Source organism: Cupressus sempervirens, chromosome 11 (genome assembly GCF_028749045.1).
Source record: "Cupressus sempervirens isolate cs-2001-9-10 chromosome 11, ASM2874904v1, whole genome shotgun sequence".
NCBI classification, from domain to species: Eukaryota; Viridiplantae; Streptophyta; class Pinopsida; order Cupressales; family Cupressaceae; genus Cupressus; species Cupressus sempervirens.
The window spans coordinates 646,099,180-646,118,274 of NC_143128.1; the positions used below are offsets into that span (position 1 = coordinate 646,099,180).

General features: G+C 34.4%; 1 protein-coding gene across 4 annotated transcripts in view; it reads left to right on the forward strand.

Moving 5' to 3' along the window:
* The window catches only part of LOC149531417 (1-acyl-sn-glycerol-3-phosphate acyltransferase BAT2, chloroplastic-like), a 224,817-nt gene extending 205,973 nt beyond the window's left edge, over positions 1 to 18,844 (forward strand). The window contains exon 6 of one of the 4 annotated variants that reach the window (XM_089811179.1): positions 18,206 to 18,844. The gene's annotated coding sequence lies outside the window, so the exon portion shown is untranslated. Of the gene's footprint in view, positions 1 to 17,497; positions 17,849 to 18,205 lie in introns of those variants that run through there. The other 3 variants (XM_089811178.1, XM_089811174.1, XM_089811176.1) reach the window with 3 other exon arrangements.
* Positions 18,845 to 19,095: the final 251 nt, after the last annotated feature.

Sequence of the window (19,095 nt, forward strand, 5' to 3'; positions counted from 1 at the left end):
TTTAGCTAGTTATGTAATTGCACACACACACACACACACATGTAATTGCACACACACACACACACACACACACACACACACACACACACACACACACACACACACACACACACACACACACACACACACACACGTATTTGTAATTGCATATATATACATTGTTGACATTATGGTCAAAGTTTTTTTATTAGTGACTCACACTTAGTCAATTGGTTAGTAGGTAATGAGCTTATCTTATAGTTTAAAATGTTAACCAAGCAATTCAGTTACTACTGAGTTCTATAGTTTCTACCAAGTTTTAGAATCTACATTTAGTTTATGTTGAGCAATATCTACTGAGTTCATCAATGATAGTGCAAACTGAGCTTCACAACACTAATTCAGTTGCATAGTGTCAACCGTGTCCTCTGTTGTTTACTGAGTTCGTAGTTTCAATGATGTGAATCTAGTGTTGACTGAGTCAAGGAGTGTCAACCAAGTGATTTAGTTTATATGCCAAATTTTGCAATGTTCACCGAGCCACTAGTGCTGACTGAATTCAAACTACTTGGAAGTGATTAGTATGAACCAAGCTTCCACGTCTACCGAAAGCATGATGATGCTAAGTGTTGACAATGGTTGTAGAATATTAGAACCTCATCGACTTTTCCTTCAGAACCTAAGTGTTAGCAGTTTGGTCAACTTTGTGATCTTGATGGAAACTTACCTTGTAGCTGACTATGATGGATTATGATTTGGATTGGTATATATGTAATGTATTATATCACATCCAAATGAGAGATATAGAATTACATATGATGCGAATATAATGAGAGAGAAGTGTGAAGTGTGAAGGCTACAAGTAGTATAAGGAGCATAAAATATTTATCTATCACAACAAGGTGATCATTAAATTTCAAAGGAATCTCAACTAGCAAATCAGAGCTGCAGATAAGAGATCAGCCACTAGTTCATCCTAATAGGTGTATCAGCTAAATCCTTTAATAGGGTATACTTAACAATCTTTTTGCAAATCTCTTTACCAAGTGCATACTTCATTGTATGTTTTGTAAGTCCTTTTACAAGGTGGACCTAATAGTCCTTATTGCTCCTAACAGGGCAGATCAATAAGTGATCAATTGTAAGTTTTAACCGACCAATTTTATTCTGTAGTACTAAAGCTTGTGGGTATCATCCCCACCCCAATTTTAATTTCTATTTGGAAGGTTTATGGGTCACCATATCTTGTGTCAATATGTTATGAATGTTTTACAATTTTCATTCTTTCATGCATGCAATTAGATCAAAATATTTATGAAGGATTAATTGGCGAAATAAGTTGAAGTTTTATTAGTTCCTGATTCATCCTCCCCCCTCTCAGTAACCTTTCCTACCTCACATTTACAACAATTGGTATAAGAACTTTGTGGTTCTTAGAGAAAAAATTTAGTAGCTTGAGAAAAGATAAGAGGCAATAGAAGTATACAATCTAGATAAGGCTATTGATAATGAAATGTTGGATCTTGAATTGGCTATTGGGCATCTAAAGGAAAAAAAGGAGAAACTCTCTCAATCATTGAAAAGAAGGAAATATCTTGCAGTACAAATGAATGACAATCTCTACACTAAAGAAAGAATTGAAGATATTTGTCTTGAAAGAAATTCAGATGAAGCTAATAAAGCTATAAAAAACCTATTGAAAAAGAATTGCAATCTTCAAGAAGAAGTTAGAAAGCTGAAAAGAGAACAAGAAATCTAATTAGTATGATTATGTGAAGTCATGGAAGAAAAAGAAAAAGCCACAAAAGAGATAGAAGGAAAGAAAAATGAAATTCAACAACTATTCCTTCAAGAGGTAGACTTTATTGATAAGCTTAATAATGCAAATGAAAAAATCATGAATCTAAGATCAGAGAATGAAAGATTTCAAAATGATCTAAATACTAAAAAACAAACCAATGAAAGAATGTTGAAATCTCAAGAAGATGTGAATCAGTTGAATGAGAAAAGTTAGTACAAATGTAAAGGAAAAGCTAGAATAGGATACACATAAAAAAGTGAATCATCTAAGCAAGGAGCTCAAAAGAATCAACGGCCTACTTACAATCATTTTGGTAAGTTAGGTCATACATCAAATAAATGTTGGAGTAATGGTAAAGAAAAAGTCAATGGAAAGTGTTAAAATTGCAATAAGCATGGTCATAGAGCAAGTGAATGCAAGGAGAAACCTAAGTTTGAAGGTAAATGTAACAAGTGCAATAAACAAGGACACAAATCTTCTAAATGTAAAACCAAGATATTGAATCCAACAGAGCATATTGTGAAAGCCATATTTGGATGGGGCTACAAAACTTGGTGTAGATGCCACTACTGTGGAGAATTTGGGCACATTGGAGAAAATTGTGTGAAACGTCACATGAGGACAAGAGACACCACTAGAAGATGTTTTATTTGTAAAAAACTTGGACATCTTGCCAAGAATTGTATGAACACTGGAAGAGTTGAGGATGAAAAGAAAGTGAGAGCTGACAATATCAAAAAGAAGATGAGGCAGCAATGAATTCCTAAATATTCTAAGAATGCAAGTTTGAGTCATGAAGCAAATGTCACTCAAGAGTTGGGTGACTCAAGTATGTTAACTTGAATTCCCATCGAAATAACTAGAACTGAAACTTTGAAGTAGATATTTGACATCAGTTCCAGCCAACAAGAATAAGAGATTCATATCAACATTCATGATGCAAAGGGATCACTAAGTGATTGTAGAAACTTGAGACCTTATCGAGCTAGGTCAAGTTGTAAGGCCCTGCCGAGCTAGGTCGGGATGAATCTTTAAACAAGTCGTGTGTTAATGGTATGTTGAAACTTGAACATCAACATTTGGAGACCAAGGATTTAACACACATTTCACATATGCCTTGAGATTTTTAAATTAAATGGATCAAGTTTATTCTTAGCCATGTACATAATAGGCAATTTGGTTGGAGTAGCCTATTCAAATCACAAAGAAAATGATTCATAGGATAAAAGGGCTCTCGATGTTGAACAAAGCTAAGACTACCAAAACCTTGAGCGAGGTAGAACTGGAAAACAAGACTCTTATTGAGTGGGATGGAAGAGGAATGAAGATCAGTAATGTGAAAGCCATGGAGCTAGAATTTGGAATTCATGTGATTTCCCATAAGACCTATAGCTCCAATAATCTCAATAGTGTGTTGTGTGAGGTAGTTGATCTGGATCTCAAGGTAGTGAAGAATAATATGTTCTTTGACCTTGCTAAGCTAATGTTGAATTCATTTAACAAGAACATGGAGAGCATTAGGACTTCAAAGAATAATCCATTTATGTTTGGTTCACTCTTGACTTGTTTATTCTTCTTTGTGCAATTTTTTTCCCCTTCTAAAGGCTCAGTTGTATGGAGAAAAGATGTACCAGTATTATATTAGATTAATGAATATATAACAAAGATGGGTGTGAACTTTGTTAGTATCATGGAAAATTATTTTGATTCATTTAAGGAAAAGATGAATATCAGATATAGAATTCCAAAGAAACTTGTAGAAGATTACAAGGATGATGTTTTTTCATGGTGGACTGTGATAAAGTGTACATTCAAGTAGTCAAACCTAGAGTAGTGTGGGCTAAGCATCTAAGCTATGAGGTTAACATTAATGACACCAAAGATATCATCAAGGCACTATCAAATGAACCCATGGATCCAAAGGCCACATATTTTTGTGCTTATGATGAAGTCAAATCTAGAATAGAACTTGAAATCAAGCTTCCTCAAACAGTTAGCAAAGGAAAGAAGAGGATAACAAAGCTAACGCAAGCAATTTCTACTCTCCCGTTGATTGAAGGAAAAGGAGATGATGTAGAAGAAGATGAAATAGAGGATGAAGTATAAGAAATAAAGTCTAAAGAAGAAAAGACAATGAGGAAGAAAGTTAAGGTTATTATAACTAGACCTACCAAGTTATCTATTAATGTATTCACTAGAAGAAGAGCATCAAGGTTTAGAAAGAAATTGGAGCTAGGTGAGAAGGATGTAGATGGAATTATTTTTAAAAAGCATTCACCTACATTCCAAGAAAATTTAAATCAAATGGAAAGAGGTGCTGGAATGGAAAATTTTATATCTCTCAGATATGAAACCTATAGTACAGATGAGAAGAAGCAAGTTGAGGACATGATGATGTGAAAACTAGGTAACTAGAAATACTCTCCTGATCAACTTCTACAACAAATTTCAAATGAGCTTATAAAAGCAATCACGCCAAGATGGGAAAATGCTAAGAAGACTGCAAAAGACATCTACAAACAAACTCTAAGGCAACTCTTCTCGAGCCTTAGTAATAAAGAGGTGAAAGATTCCACGAAGAAAAATGAGGAGAAGCTCACTTTAAATTTCAATACATGTCTTGTGCTGATGAAAGACATAGAATCCATAGTGAGGACAACTACTACCACATGGAAGAGCATTTACAACCTTCATTAACTGGGTGAATTTGTTGTTCATGTTAGTTATAAGGAAGATGAGGAAGACATCAAGGAAGATGATGAAAAAATTTGTATGATGAGGAGCAAGAATATGAAGCTACCGAGGAGAATCTCCCTAAGATTTAGAGTATTAAGGAAATTGACTCAAAGAATATAGAAGTAACCGAGTTGGTTGAGGTAACCACTACAACACCTATCACCCAACCAATCTTTGCACCTATTTAGTTGAGTACCATATTGACTGAAGTGATCTGCACTTCATCTATTGAGTCTTTAGTGCCTCCACCATCATCAAATTTGGCTATACAAAAACAAGGTATTTCTAAGTTATTAGTACAATATCTACTTTTGTTTCTAGCCCTTCTATTTCTATTGTTGTTACAATTCGAAGTGTGCAAATAGCAAGTACAAGGATAGTTGAGAATAAGCCTCAATTGAGCACAAAAGTTTCTAGTAAGGATAAAGGTAAATCTAAGAAGACATTGATCTAGATGAAGATATAGTTGTCCCAAACTGAGATATCTCTACTTTGATTATTGATCAAATGAACATCATGGGTGAACTATTGCAAAAAAGAGCTAAGCAATAGAAGCTTAGAGAAGAAAAGAGCATAAAAAACCAAGTGCTTGAAGATGTGAAAACCATACTTGTAGATGCACTAAACACTGAGGTTGATAGGACACAACCTATTTTGGTTTAGTTAGTAGAAGTTGTCCATAAATTCAATGAAGATCTAAATGGACAAGAAAAGTTGCTACATAGAGAAGAGAGGAAATTTGAGAACAAAGTATTGGAGCAAGTTGCATAGAAAATTGCAATAAATCATGTAGAATTATCTACTATTCTTAGCTCGTTAGAAACCTCTACAAATAATTTTACTTCATTATTTATCAAGTTGTGTGATACATCTATCCTCACTCAGGAAATCAAAGATAAACTATCTAAGATAGATGAAGACTTGAAGGCAAGTGCACACTAGTTGTCACTCGACCCAAGCTACAATTTTTCTCACTATTCAAAGATCAGATATCTGATAAATTTGCAAGCATAATTACTAAGGGAAGAAGCTAGGATAAGGGACACACTTGTAGATATCCAAGGCATGATTCTTCCAAACATGGATGCATTGTAGAAACACATTGGACATACCAAAACTCTCATCCATGACAATACCTTCTCCATAGTTGATCATATGGTGGAGTTATCTATAGAAGTACAAATTGCATTTCATGCAAGTAAGGTGTTACAAGAAAATTGGGACAAGACATTGGCACTAGTTTTAAAAGTACATTTTGACTTTCTATTAAATTTTGGCATCAACATGTAGTATACACCTTTGTCATTTATGTCAAAAAGGGGGAGAAGATATGATATATAAAGGGAAGAAGATAAGATATAAGATCACACACACACACACACACACACACACACACACACACACACACACACACACACACACACACACACACACACACACACACACATTTTTGGAATTTACAAGTGGGAAGGTTTACTTTTGAGAAGGGGGGAGGTGGGGGGGAGGTGTGGTTGAATCAAAAGCAAATACCTTTAACCTTTTAAAACTTTAGTTGAGATCATTCACATGCATCTAACATATCTACTTAATATGAAAAATAAGACTTGCATGAAAATAGATAACACAAGATTTTCGTAATCCATAAACCCTCCAAAAATGAGAAGGTAAAAATGGGGTGGGGATGACACCCACAAATTATCACTACAACAATATGTAACTATTTAAGGTTACAAAGTTTGACCACTTCCAATGGTTTGCCGTATGAAAGGCCTGTCCTGTTAAAGAATTTACACTCTGTTAAAAGTGACTTGGTTAAAGGATTTACAAACACTCACTTGGAATGTTACTCTGTTAAAAGATTTAGCACCTTGTTGAAAGGCTTACAACTTGGCTATTAAACCAACCTATCATCATAGGATTTTCATTCCTAATATAATGACTAGAAAGTATTAGAAAGTCTTGACCTGATGACTTGCAATCTTCAATTGCTGATTCTAGATCCTCATTCTGCTCTTGTCCATTCTAATCCTTCTTTGATTTGATATGTCTCTCCTTGAAGTTCTAATACTCTATTCTTGATCAACTAAATTCTGCAATGTTGTTCTGCTTTTTCTAAGTCTTTACACCCCTATGCACTTTGCTAGTATTCTCCCATAAACTCTCATACATATACACACGAATAATGGAGTTTTTTCCTCCTTTTAAAGGTTTTTGAAGACTTATGGTTAGGTATGAATCTATGATCAATATTCATTCTTCTTTTCTCACTCAATTCTTTCACTTTTTCTATTGGTTGCATGCTTTCTCCATTTTTCTTATTGGCTGCATGCTGATTACATAGGAATGCAAAAGATTCAATCTTATATTTAAGATCCTTTGAGATTCATCCTAAGTCAGCTGAAAAATGGTTTACATCTGAGTTTGTGAAGATACAAACTCATATGTTTATTCTGTGTTACTTGGTACTTACTAGTTGCTGATGCTCGACACATATAGGAATTTTGTCTCACTCAACTACTATAGTAATTATGTTTAGCTCGGCATCTATACTTTTCTTGGCACTTATAGTGACTCGACATCACTTATCACTCGACACTTGATACTTGCTCGACACCTGTTGAATATCTAGCTCAACACATATTGTAGCTCGACATTTGTATTATACTTGGCATCATCTTAAGAATTGGTTAAGTGTATTGACACTCAATTGTCAAAACCAATATGAGACCAACAATCTCCCTCTTTGACATGAGTGGAAAAAACACTTAATTAAGCATTATGAATCTGGTCTCTATGAGTATACTACACATTCTATTCGGCATATGTACAAAACTTCAAAAGCTTGTTCAAAATTTTGTAGATGATTATATAGCTCAAAAAATTGTAACTCCCTTTGAGTTGATGTACCATTTCTATAACCAAAATTCCCTTAAGCTAAATTTGTCTCATGCTGATGTGTCTGATACTCTTTGCCTTATCTACTCTGTGTCTGGTCTGTATCAACTCTATTTGTACTCCTCCTTTATTTCTGTTCCCCATTTCACATCTCGTTGCAGTTTTTGTTATCCTTTTGGCTTTATTTTCTTATCTCTCCTCAAAACTCAAAATTTGAACATCTCCCCCTTTGGGTGTTCTTTCTCCATCAAAAATGTACTATCGCCCTGTATTAGCTCTCTTTATCTACACATCCATTCTTGTTATCTCCTATCTTTATCATATCTCCCCCTTACATGAATATCTCCCCCTTTTTGACACTTATGTCAAAGGGTCCTAAGAATGAATTGAATATTTAGCCAAAAATGTTTTATTTACCTCCATTATTGTCTTTAGAGAATTATCCCAGTTGTCGAATGCTATTTCCAGTGCTTTGAGCTGGATGGTTATCTCTGCTGCAAGATGTACAATGCCTTCTAATGTAGAAAGATTTGGATCTTTCTTTAAAATTTTTTTTGCATGGGCTATCTCTTTATGTAATACTTCTAGGTGTGGGGTGATTGCAGATTGAATTTGTATTAGTTTGGCTTTAACATTAGCCTCTTCTACTATTAATACAACTAACTCCTTCTGAGTGTGAAGTGTTGTGACAAAATGGTTCTCACTTTGAGTTGGATCCTTAGGTAGCTATGTGCTAGATATCTTAAGGTTCCTTTCCAAGCTCAGTATTCTCTAGCTAGTCTCTTGTGTGAAATATGAAGAGTCACACAATTTGGAGTACAATGAGAATATGTTCTCACGTAGTGTTTTAATCCTCTCAATCTACTTAGCTAGTTCCACTTGTGATAGTGCAATCTCACTAGATATGTTCTCATTAACCTTAACTTGAAATATCTTTTTAGACCATTCTAGTAATTCAACATTAGTATCAAGGTCTTCATTTTGTACTTGGTCCATTATATTGGATAGTTGCTCCATGATGGGCTCTTTTACTTCATTAGTACTAGCAAGCTAAATGCATCAAGGAATATGTCTTTGATTTCTACTAATGCTTGCTTTTGTCTATACTCATTTCTGAGTATCTCCTGCTTCTTCTTTCTCTCCAGTGCCTCTTGCATTTCACTTATCTATGCTAGGTTCATTGTCTTATAGTCATAACTTGGTATGACTATTTCTTCATCAAGTGTAGGGTCTCCATAGTGAAGTACCCTTGCTACCTTTTTAGAGCTCAAGCCCGGTGCTAATATTTACAACAGTACTGCATCTGTGCTCAACTGCTTGTTAGGAGTCCCTAAGGTAGGGAAATTAACCAATGTTTGTATTGCCTCTTGCTCTCTTTCCTTGGGGTATTTTTCCTCTTCCTTATCTTCTTCTCTTCTTCCTTGATTGCTTACAATGATTTGAGGAGGTTCACCTTGGCTTTGTGCTATAGGATCCTTTTGTCCTGTCTACTCCTTTGCTGACTCCTCGGTAGTTGTTGTTACTATCAGTGTGGGATCAACCTTAGCAGTTGTTTCTTGTGTTTCTTTCTCTTTTGGTTGATCATCTATAGCTATGGGAGGTTGTGAAGGTGGTTCTTGTGTGTTCACCTTCTCCTTGGTAATTTTAGCTACAACCTTTTGTAATTGCTCTACACTCACCAAAACAAGATTTGTGCATAATTGTGATTGCAATGTTGTTTGATGAAGGATCCTTTTAACATCCTCTGTAGTTAGTGGATTGATGTTCTGACCTGAGGTGTCAGGAACATCCTTGAAAATTATAGTTTTTGTAGATATAGTTGTTGTGTGTGGAGGACTAGGTGGTGGCAATTGGATGTCTTGGACACTCTGTTCTTGTTGCTGCTCCTCAACTGTTGCCTTGTCGCCTTTATGTGTATCTTTCTCCACTGTTACCTCTTCTTTCTCTTTCTCTCCTTCTTCCTCTTTATCATTTTCTTCTCCTTCCTCATCATCATTTCTTCCCTCAAAGGAATCTTCTTTCCCTTCTTTGACTATTGTCAACCCATAAATCAAGTTCCACATTTGTGTGGATTTCTTTACATCTTCTATATTATTCTGTAAAATACTAAAGGTTCTATATTTGGGTACAAATTTGGTCCCATGTTTCTTACCAGCGTTTCTTATTTGTCCTTTAGTTAGGTCAGGCATCACACGAGCCAATATTGACTCCCTTATTTCCTTCTCCATATTTAGGTAGTAATGTCATTTATTTTCAATAATGGAGCTTAGCTCCTTAGGCATATATTTGTCAAGTTCAAGTGGAGTAGTCTTGAACTTGGTCATCATAGTGTAGATAGGCTCTTCCACTATGTTATGTTCTTCTCTTGAAAATTTATTAAACTCAGTGGTTTTCAATCTAGTTAAATCTATATTATCTCTAATGTTATCACAAATATTTTCCAACTTAGATTTGGTGGAATGTCTTACCACTCTGAATTGATCATTGTCAGATTCTGTCTTTTCTTCATTTGACTTTGGGGGTGCAACATATTTTCTTCTTTTCTTTTCTATAGGCTCTCCTTTTTATTTGGCTTCTTGTTTCCCATGTTCCTTTGCCACTTGTGTTGTTGCCCTTGTGTCTTCCCTTGTAGTTGGCTTGGCTAGGCTCAACTTTGTTGCTTTCTTCTTTCCTTTGGGTTGTGCAGTAGGCTATTTTTTGTGCTTTTCGTTTCTTAGGTTTAGCCTTGGGTGCTTCCTGCTCGGCACATTCTTCTTCCTCTGCATCCTCACCCATGCCTTGGGTCAATTCTAATGGTTCTTGACCTTGATCATCTTCCTCATCTTCAACTTCTTCATCTTCTTCTTCTTCAGCAGTGCCCTCACCAAATTTTGCCTTTAACTTCTTAACTAGTTTGTCCTTTTTCTTCAATGTGGAGGTAGTCTTCAACTTCATGTCCACTTTTGATCTCACCGTATCAAAAGTCCACAAATATGGTGCACTCTTGTCCACTTCTACTAGTAGTGCAATTATAGCTGCAGATGGCTCATCTATATTTATCTCATATCCAAGAGGTCTTAACCATCTAACCCTTGGTATTGTTGCTTGTATGTAAGTATAATCAATATATACAAGAAAGCATACATCATTTACATGTTGTTCTACCAATGAAATTGGTATCCTTAGCCTGTGTTTCATGGTCTTCTTGAAATCTTCAAAATAACTTGTCATAAGAGTTTCAACATTAGCTCCCATTTGTTCAATATATTCATTTACTTGAGCTACTATTGACCTGTTGGTTTTCCAGCTTACTTTTCCAAAGGATGGAAATTCATTATGTACATAGAAAAATATATAGATCAAAATTGCACCAAATTTTCACTATGCTCCCTTGGTTCTCCTTATTGTTGCTAAGTTCTCATTGATTTGTTGCAATTGCAGTTCTGCAAGATCGTAAGTATGATCCTTTTTCACTAGTTTGTAACCAACATCCATTGCAATGCAGGGTACACTGTTAAGTCTACTAGATTGGTAAAATTTGTGTGAAATAATCCTAAGGGTAAAGTCAACAAGAGGGTCTCAGATAGTATCTATGGTCATTCCTCTCTTGTTCCATTTGGCACCTATGTTCTTCTCAATAGCTTCCTTAGAGTCACTTCTAAGGGTCTTTAGCCGATCTAGGGTTGGATACCCTGTTACTTTATGTACAATCTTTTTTGTTATTTTCACTAGACCATCTTCTAGCCACATACTTCCATCATGAATTTTACTGAGCACTATCCTGATCCATTCAGTTTAAAAATAGTGGGGAATTCTAGGGCATGAGTCAAACCCTTCTTCTCAATGATTTGGTATTCATCTTTCAAGAATCCATTTTCACATAACTTGTCATAGGATTCCCTCATCTCCATATCTCTTATGGCTCCAATTTTTTAGTTTTCACATCTCCTAACATCCTAGACCATAACTACTTTAGGGGGTATAACAGATAGGGCTCTAGTTGGGTCATTTTTGTATGCCACTTCAGGGATTGGCTGAAAATTAGGTTGTTTTACTTTGTTAGACACAAGTTGGAAATTAAATGGCTCTTTCTCCCATGGTTTCCTAGAATTGGATGCCATTTTCTTCTATCTAGGGTTTTAACATGAAGAAATTTAAAACTACGTAATTCAGGACTTGTGTTAATACCTTGAAATCGATGAAACTATGTTGAATCGTTGTTAAAATCTACTCAAATGCTAGATTCTCTACTTTGAAGTCATTTTGCACTCTTCTTCATCTTTTCTCTTTATTTGCGATGAAGAAAAATGATTCAAAATGCCATAATATATCCTATTTTCATAGCATTTAATGCTTAGTGTGCTTATAGCTATCCACTCAGCTTCCACTATGTTTCCACCACTTGGCATCCATTGAAGTATCCTTTAGTCGGCTTCAACTTAACTTTTTCTTTAGTCGACTTCCACTACCAAATTGACTGCAACTAATCATTCGACTTCTACTGGCTTTGACAATCAACTCGGCTTGTACTGGGATTCTACTCAAAATCTAAGTGCAACTCAACAACACTCTTGTAATTTTAACTTTGCATCTCTATTCATGTGGATCTCTTCTTTTCATTACTTGTCTTGGAACTGATGTATTATAAATCTTTGTATATTAGTTCCACATGTCTTCTTTTTCTTAGTTGGATGAAGTGTGACCACTTGACCTTTTAGATGAAGTGATCTCTTTATTTGATGTGTTACTTTCATCTTTCTTCTTCCACATCTTATTCATTTCTCTTCTGATGTGTTCGACATCCACCTTCTCTTTTCTTTTGTTGGATTCTGAATTGGGTGCCTTTGATCTTGTTGGGAAATTCCTATTGATATGACCACTCTTCAAAAAATTGAAGCATGTAGTTTGGCTGAGCCATCTACTATAGTTTCCATTGAAATGTGTTCTTATGCAATTTTTAGGGATATGTCCATATTTCTAACAGTAATGGGAGCTATACCTAGTGTTGTAGTCCCAATTGTAGTGATGTCGATGATTATTTCCCCTTACTGGTTGATTAGGTGTTCACATTGGCTTTGATCTGCACTCAAAAGCTCTATGTCCATACTTCTTGCAATTGTAGCAATGACCTTCAAATTTTGGTGTTCTGATAGTCCTAGTCTTGCAGTCATGTGCTTGATGTCCTTGCTTGTTGCACTTGTGACAGTGGCTCACATTCTTAGGTTTTTCATACTGATGGGCATTCTTGCTCTTGCACACATGAGAGGTATGTCCTTTTTTACCACATAAATGAGAAGTAGGTTTAGTGTTCTTACCTTTGTTAATTCTTTCTTCTACAGTCTTGGATGACTCTCCTTTTTTAGTGTTGGTTTATCCTAGTCTAGTAGTGTCTTTGCTGGCTCTTGGTGATTTTAGTAGTTGTTCAAAGTAGATGGCCTCATTAGGTTTGTTGAAGCTCTCTGCAATCTCCTTCTCTGTTTTTAGGTCATTTTGCATCTTCAGTGTGGAGATCTCAATATCCTTGACATTCAGTTCATGATGTGCATTCATCATCTGACTTAGGGTGTCTAGCCACATGTTTGAAATTCTTGCAAGTTTAATTGACTTTTCTTCCAATCTTTTGGCAAGATTTCTCTTGTCTTCTTCTAGCATAGCCTTATTTTCAATGGCTCTTTTCATCTATTCAGTCACTTCACAAAGCATCACAGGTTCAGATTCTTGTTCAATCTTGAGAGTTCTGATTTCTTGTACTTGAGCTCTATTCTTCTCCATTAGGTCTTCTATTTTTGCATCAAATTCTTTGGAATCTCCATTTGTAAACAATTTTGAGGTGTCAATCTCCTTGTATCATGTATTATTCTTAACTATGGAAATCTCTCTTCTTCTCTTTAAATATTTTCTCAGTTCTTCCCTAGCTTCTTCCAAAGTATGTAAAGAAAGTTGTATATCAATCATGTGATTTTCTATGACCTTCCCAAGTTTGTAGACTTCCATTTCTAGATCTTTTCTCCAAGTTGTAAGGCTCCTTCTTGTGAGAACTTGGCTTTGATACCAATAGTTGAAATTTATGAGTGGGAAGGTTTACTTCTAGGTGGGGGGTGTGAATCAAAAGTAAATAACTTTAACCTTTTAAAACTTTTAGCTGAGATCATTCATATGCATCTAATATATCTGCTTAACATGAAAAATAAAGACATGCATGCAAATAGATAACACAAGATTTTAGTAACCTAGAAACCCTCCAAAAATGAGAAGGTAAAACTGGGTTGGGGATGACACCCACAAATTATCACTGCAACAATATGTAACTATTTAAGGTTACAAAGTTTTACCTCTTCCAATGGTCTGCCCCATGAAAGGCCTATCCTGTTAAAGACTTTACACTCTGTTAAAAGTGACCTAGTTAAAGGATTTACAAAAACTCACTTGGAATGTTACCCTGTCAAATGATTTAACACCTTGTTGAAAGGCTTACAACATGGCTATTAAACCAACCTATCATCATAGGATTTTCATTCCTAATACAATGGCTAGAAAGTTTTGACCTGATGACTTGCAATCTTCAATTGCTGATTCTAGATCCTCATTCTGCTCTTGTTTGTTCTGATCCTTCTTTGATCTATATGTCTCTCCTCAAAGTTCTAATACTCTATTCTTGATCAACTAAATTCTACAATGTTTTTTTTCTTTTTCTAAGTCTTTACAACCCTTTGCACTTTTCTAGCATTCTCCCATAAACTCTCACACATATATGCACTAATAATGGGGTTTCGTCCTCCTTTTAAAGGTTTTCAAAGACTTAGGGTTAGGTGTGAATCTATGATCAATTTTGATTCTTCTTTTCCTATTCAATTCTTTCACTTTTCCTATTGGTTGCTTGCTTTCTCCTTTTTTCTTATTGGTTGCATGCTGATTACATAGGGAATGCAAAAGATTCAATCTTATCTTTAAGATCCTTTGAGATTCATCCCGAGTTAGCTAAAAAATAGTTTACATCTGAGTTTGTGAAGATACAAACTCATATGCTGATTTTGTGTTACTTGACACTTACTAGTTGTTGATGCTCGACACATATAAAAATTCTATCTCACTCAACTTCTATAGTAATTCTATTTAGCTCAACATCTATACTTTGCTCAATACTTATAGTTGCATGACATCACTTATCGCTCGACACTTGATACTTGCTCGGCACCTGAAGTTTTCTCAACACCTGTTGAATCTCTGGCTCGGTACATATTGTAACTTGGCATCTGTATTATACTTGGCATCACCCTGAGAATTGGTTAAGTGTGCTAACACTCAATTGTCAAAACCAATCTGAGACCAACATATATATATATATATATATAGGGGGAGAAGTATAATTATGTATATATTGAAAAAGTATAATATTTGTATATATGTATGTGGAAGAAACATAATATTATACATATATGTACATATGATTAAAAAACATCTTTTACAAAAGAATTTTTTAAAAATTTCAAAAAAAGAGTATGTTACTGAGTTGAAGACATAAGATGGAGATAAAATGAATGTTTTGACTTGAAAACTTTGAGTATTCAATTTTTGATTGATAAGTGCTTTTGTCACTAATGCTAAAGGGGAAGATTGTTGACATTATGGTCAAAGTTTGTTTATTAGTGACTCACACTTAGTTAATTGGTTAGCAACTATCGAGCTTATCTTGCCATTTATAGTGTTAATTGAGCAATCCGGTTCCTACCAAGCTCTATAGTTGCTACCAAGTTTCAGAATCTACATTCAGTTTATGCCAAGCAATATCTACTAAGTTCTTTGATGATAGTGAAAACTGATCTTTATAGTACTAACTAAGTTTCATAGTGTCAATTGTGTTCTCTAGTATCTACCAAGTTCGTAGTGTCAGTGATGTGAATCTAGTGTTGACCAAGTCAAGGAGTGTCAACCAAGTGATTCAATTTATATGCCAAGTTTCACAGTGTTCACCAAGTCACTAGTGCTAACCAAGTTCAAACTACTTGGAAGTGATTAGTATGAACCAAGCTTCTACATCTACTGAGAGCATGATGATGTCAAGTGTTGACAATGGTTGCTGAGTATCAGAACCTCATCGAGTTTGTCTTTAGAACTTGAGTGTCAACAGTTGGGCCAACTTTGTAATCTTGATGGAAACTTATTTTGTAGCTGACTTTGATGGATTATGATTTAGATTGGTATATATGTAATGTATGTATCAAATCCAAATGAGAGATATAAAAGAACATATTATGAGAATATAATAATAGAGAAGTGCAAATTTGAAGGCTGTAAGTAGTATAAGGAGCAAAAAAAATTATCTATCCCAAAAAGACAGTAATCATACATTTCAAAGGAATCTCAACTAGAAAATTAGAGTTGCAGATCAAAGATCAGCCACTGGTTCATCCTAAGAGGTGTATTAGCTAAATTCTTTAACAGGGTAGACTTATTAGTCTTTTTACAAATCTCTTTGTTGAGTGCATACTTCATTGTATGTTTTGTAAATATTTTCACAAGGTGGACCTAGTAGTTCTTATTGCTCTAATAGGGTAGATCATTAGAAGTGATTAATTGTAAGCCTTAACTAACCAAATTTATCTTTTAGTACTAGAGCTTGTGGGTATCATCCCCACCCCACTTTTACTTTCTATTTGGAAGGTTTCTAGGTGACCATATCTTGTGTCAATATGTTATGAATATTTTACTAGTTTTATTATTTCATGCATGAAATTAGATTAAAATATTTTATGAAGGATTAATTGGTGAAATAAGTTGAAGTTTTACTATTCATGATTCACCCCCTCTTTGTAACTTTTCCTACATTACATTTCCAACACACACACACACACACACACACACACACACACACACACACACCTAGTGTATTATAGGTAGGACTTTTGTAAATTGATATTAGGTTAGCACGAGGAGTATGACTTATTGTTTTGGGTGACTCCTAGGAGGGAGTGAAAGGCAAATAGGGGGAGGATGTAGGACCCTCTACTTGTCAATATTTTTTTTAAAATATGGAATTCTCTAGTAATTTTCTATATAGGATAATATTTAATGCTTTGTGGTTGAGGGACCTTTGTATACATGTATATATACTATATTTGATGAAACTAGAATGTTAGAATAATATAATGACCTATTGCACATGTGTTAATACTTATCAATTCAAGTGATCAATTGATGGTATCAGGAATCCATTTCTTATATTTTTATGTTATTTATTTGGGAGTTAATTTTGATGTTGAAAATTAAATTAAGGTTAGGCTCAGTTTAGATTGTAAATGTTTGTATCAAGCTTTAGCCATAAAATGTAATGTCAATAGTAAATAAGATGATTATTTTGAACTACTTCTCAAAATAAATTTATCCACTTGTATTCTTTTATATAATTAAAAACATGTCAAAGTATGACTAGTGTCTCTGTTCTACACCCAAAGATGATGAGACATTAGCCTAAGGTCTACTCCAAATTAGGATAGAAATAATGAGATGAACTCTAGCTAAGAAGGCAATCTATAGAACCAAACTCATTAAGGCATGGAGTGTCAAGAAAATAGATCAGCAAATTCATGTGAGAATGTGGTTCAATGAGATCATAGTACCCTTATCTTTTCGATGAACTCTAGGAGGAGCTTCATTCTTTGGGAGGAGGATGTGAGGCCTCAACCTCGCCCATCATAGTAGTTTATTTAAATTTTAGATACTTTATATTTTGAGACCTTGTTATATGTTGGACCTATTTTGGATTATTTTTTAGATTGTTTGATATTATGGGATGCTTTAGTTTTATGATTATTATTTATGATGTTAGAACTTATTGATGATGCTTGATGATTGTTTACATTCTTGTACTTGGTTGGCTATTTTATTGAGGAGTATGAAATTATGTTTGAATGCAAAGTTTCGATGGATCATATATTTGAAAATCATGAAATGCTGCAAATGGTTATATCATGCATAGTTGATTTTGGTAGTATTATAGAAATGGAAAAATGTTATTTGAAATTCAATTGAGATATATTTTATGTTTTGATTCAATTATAAATACAAAATTGATTTAGGATTTATATATCTTGGACTATTGATATGGAGTTTGAGTGTATAGGAAATATAACCATGGAAAAATGGAGAACCAAGACTATACCTCTGCATCTATTGAGAATACCAAGGCTACATCTAATGAATAGATCTTATCCTCATTGTTTAGTATTTTAGTTTGTGAATTTAATGTGAATGAATCATGTGTTAGATTAGATTTTCCACTCATAATGTTAAGTTTATATTTTATAGTGTCACTTAACACTTGTATTGTTATGTGTATAAGTGGCAAGTCAGTTTTAGATATTGGTTAAAGATATCCAACCTTATTTCTAACTGATTATAAATGTTTAAGTTATACCCCCTTGCATAAAATTATCATATGAAGGCTTTTATTAGATTAAATTCAGATTTTAAGTTTAAGGTGACTTTAGAGGGCTTTATTAGAGCCCTCGGGTGTTCTTTTGGTAAAATTAAGTTACCTACATGTTATTACTATATGTTAGGGCTTTAATTTTGACTTTAATTTGGTTTAGATCAATCCTTTTAAAATCTCATTTTTCAAGTATTGCAAAAATGGGAAGAAATCTTACCCAACTTCTCACCTTATCTTTAGTGAGTTTGAGTTCCAATAAAATAGTGAAACTTAGGTGGAGTTAAACTGATTTTTCTCTTTCATGATAGAGAAAAATAAGGAATTTAGTTTCTTATTAAAGGGAAATTCAAAAATAGAGTTTTCATTCACCCACTCTCTAGTTTTAGATATTTTCTATTTTTGAAGATTTGATCAAGGAGGGATAGAGGGCTCTTCTCAAATTGGTTCAATTGCCATAGCTTGGAGAAAGGTTGGAGCTTTTGCCATGTTTTAGGATTTATGTATTGTATTGCTTTTTTGAATAAAATTTATGTAAATTTGGCTACAAATGTATATGTGTATTGTTCATTGTCCATGTTATATTGTTGGGTGTGAATGAATTTCTATCATTTATTTTATTTCTCTTTTATTTTGAGAGTATGATGTTATGGGTGTGGAAGGACATCACTCACTCTTGTGAGGGTAGAAGTAACCTTCGGGTGAAGGGGTTAGTTGGGCCTTTCTCTTGAGTGTAGAGTCTCTTCCTTGGAAGGAAGAGGAATATGCATGCAGTATGGGTTGCATGTACCAGTACATTGTTATGCACTTTGGGGGTGATAAGGGGAGAAATTTTGTGAGACTTGGTAATTATTATGTATGCCTTGTGAAGGAAGATTTGGTTTTATGTATTTGGCTTCACCTTAGGGTTTTAGACACACCTTCACCCATTATATTATTTGCTATGGTAACCTATTGTGTAAGCTCAAAAAGGGTGTTAAATGTTGTATTGTGTAATTATTATTTTATGTGATTGTGCTTGATTATTATCCAGTTGGTCTTGGCTCTCCAAGCTTGGTGTGTGGTCTCATAGAGACCTAGGTTAGAAGGTGAGCTCTCCATGGTTTTCAGTGTTGTTTTCTATAGGTTTCATATGGATTTGTGTTGAAAAAAAGCTTGGAAGATTTCATTTTCTATTGGAGATTTCAAGATTAAGAATATTTCTAAAAGTTCTATATTGTAATATATCACATGTAAATCTTTTTTTTTTTTTTTTGTAAGATCTAATGTGATTGTAATA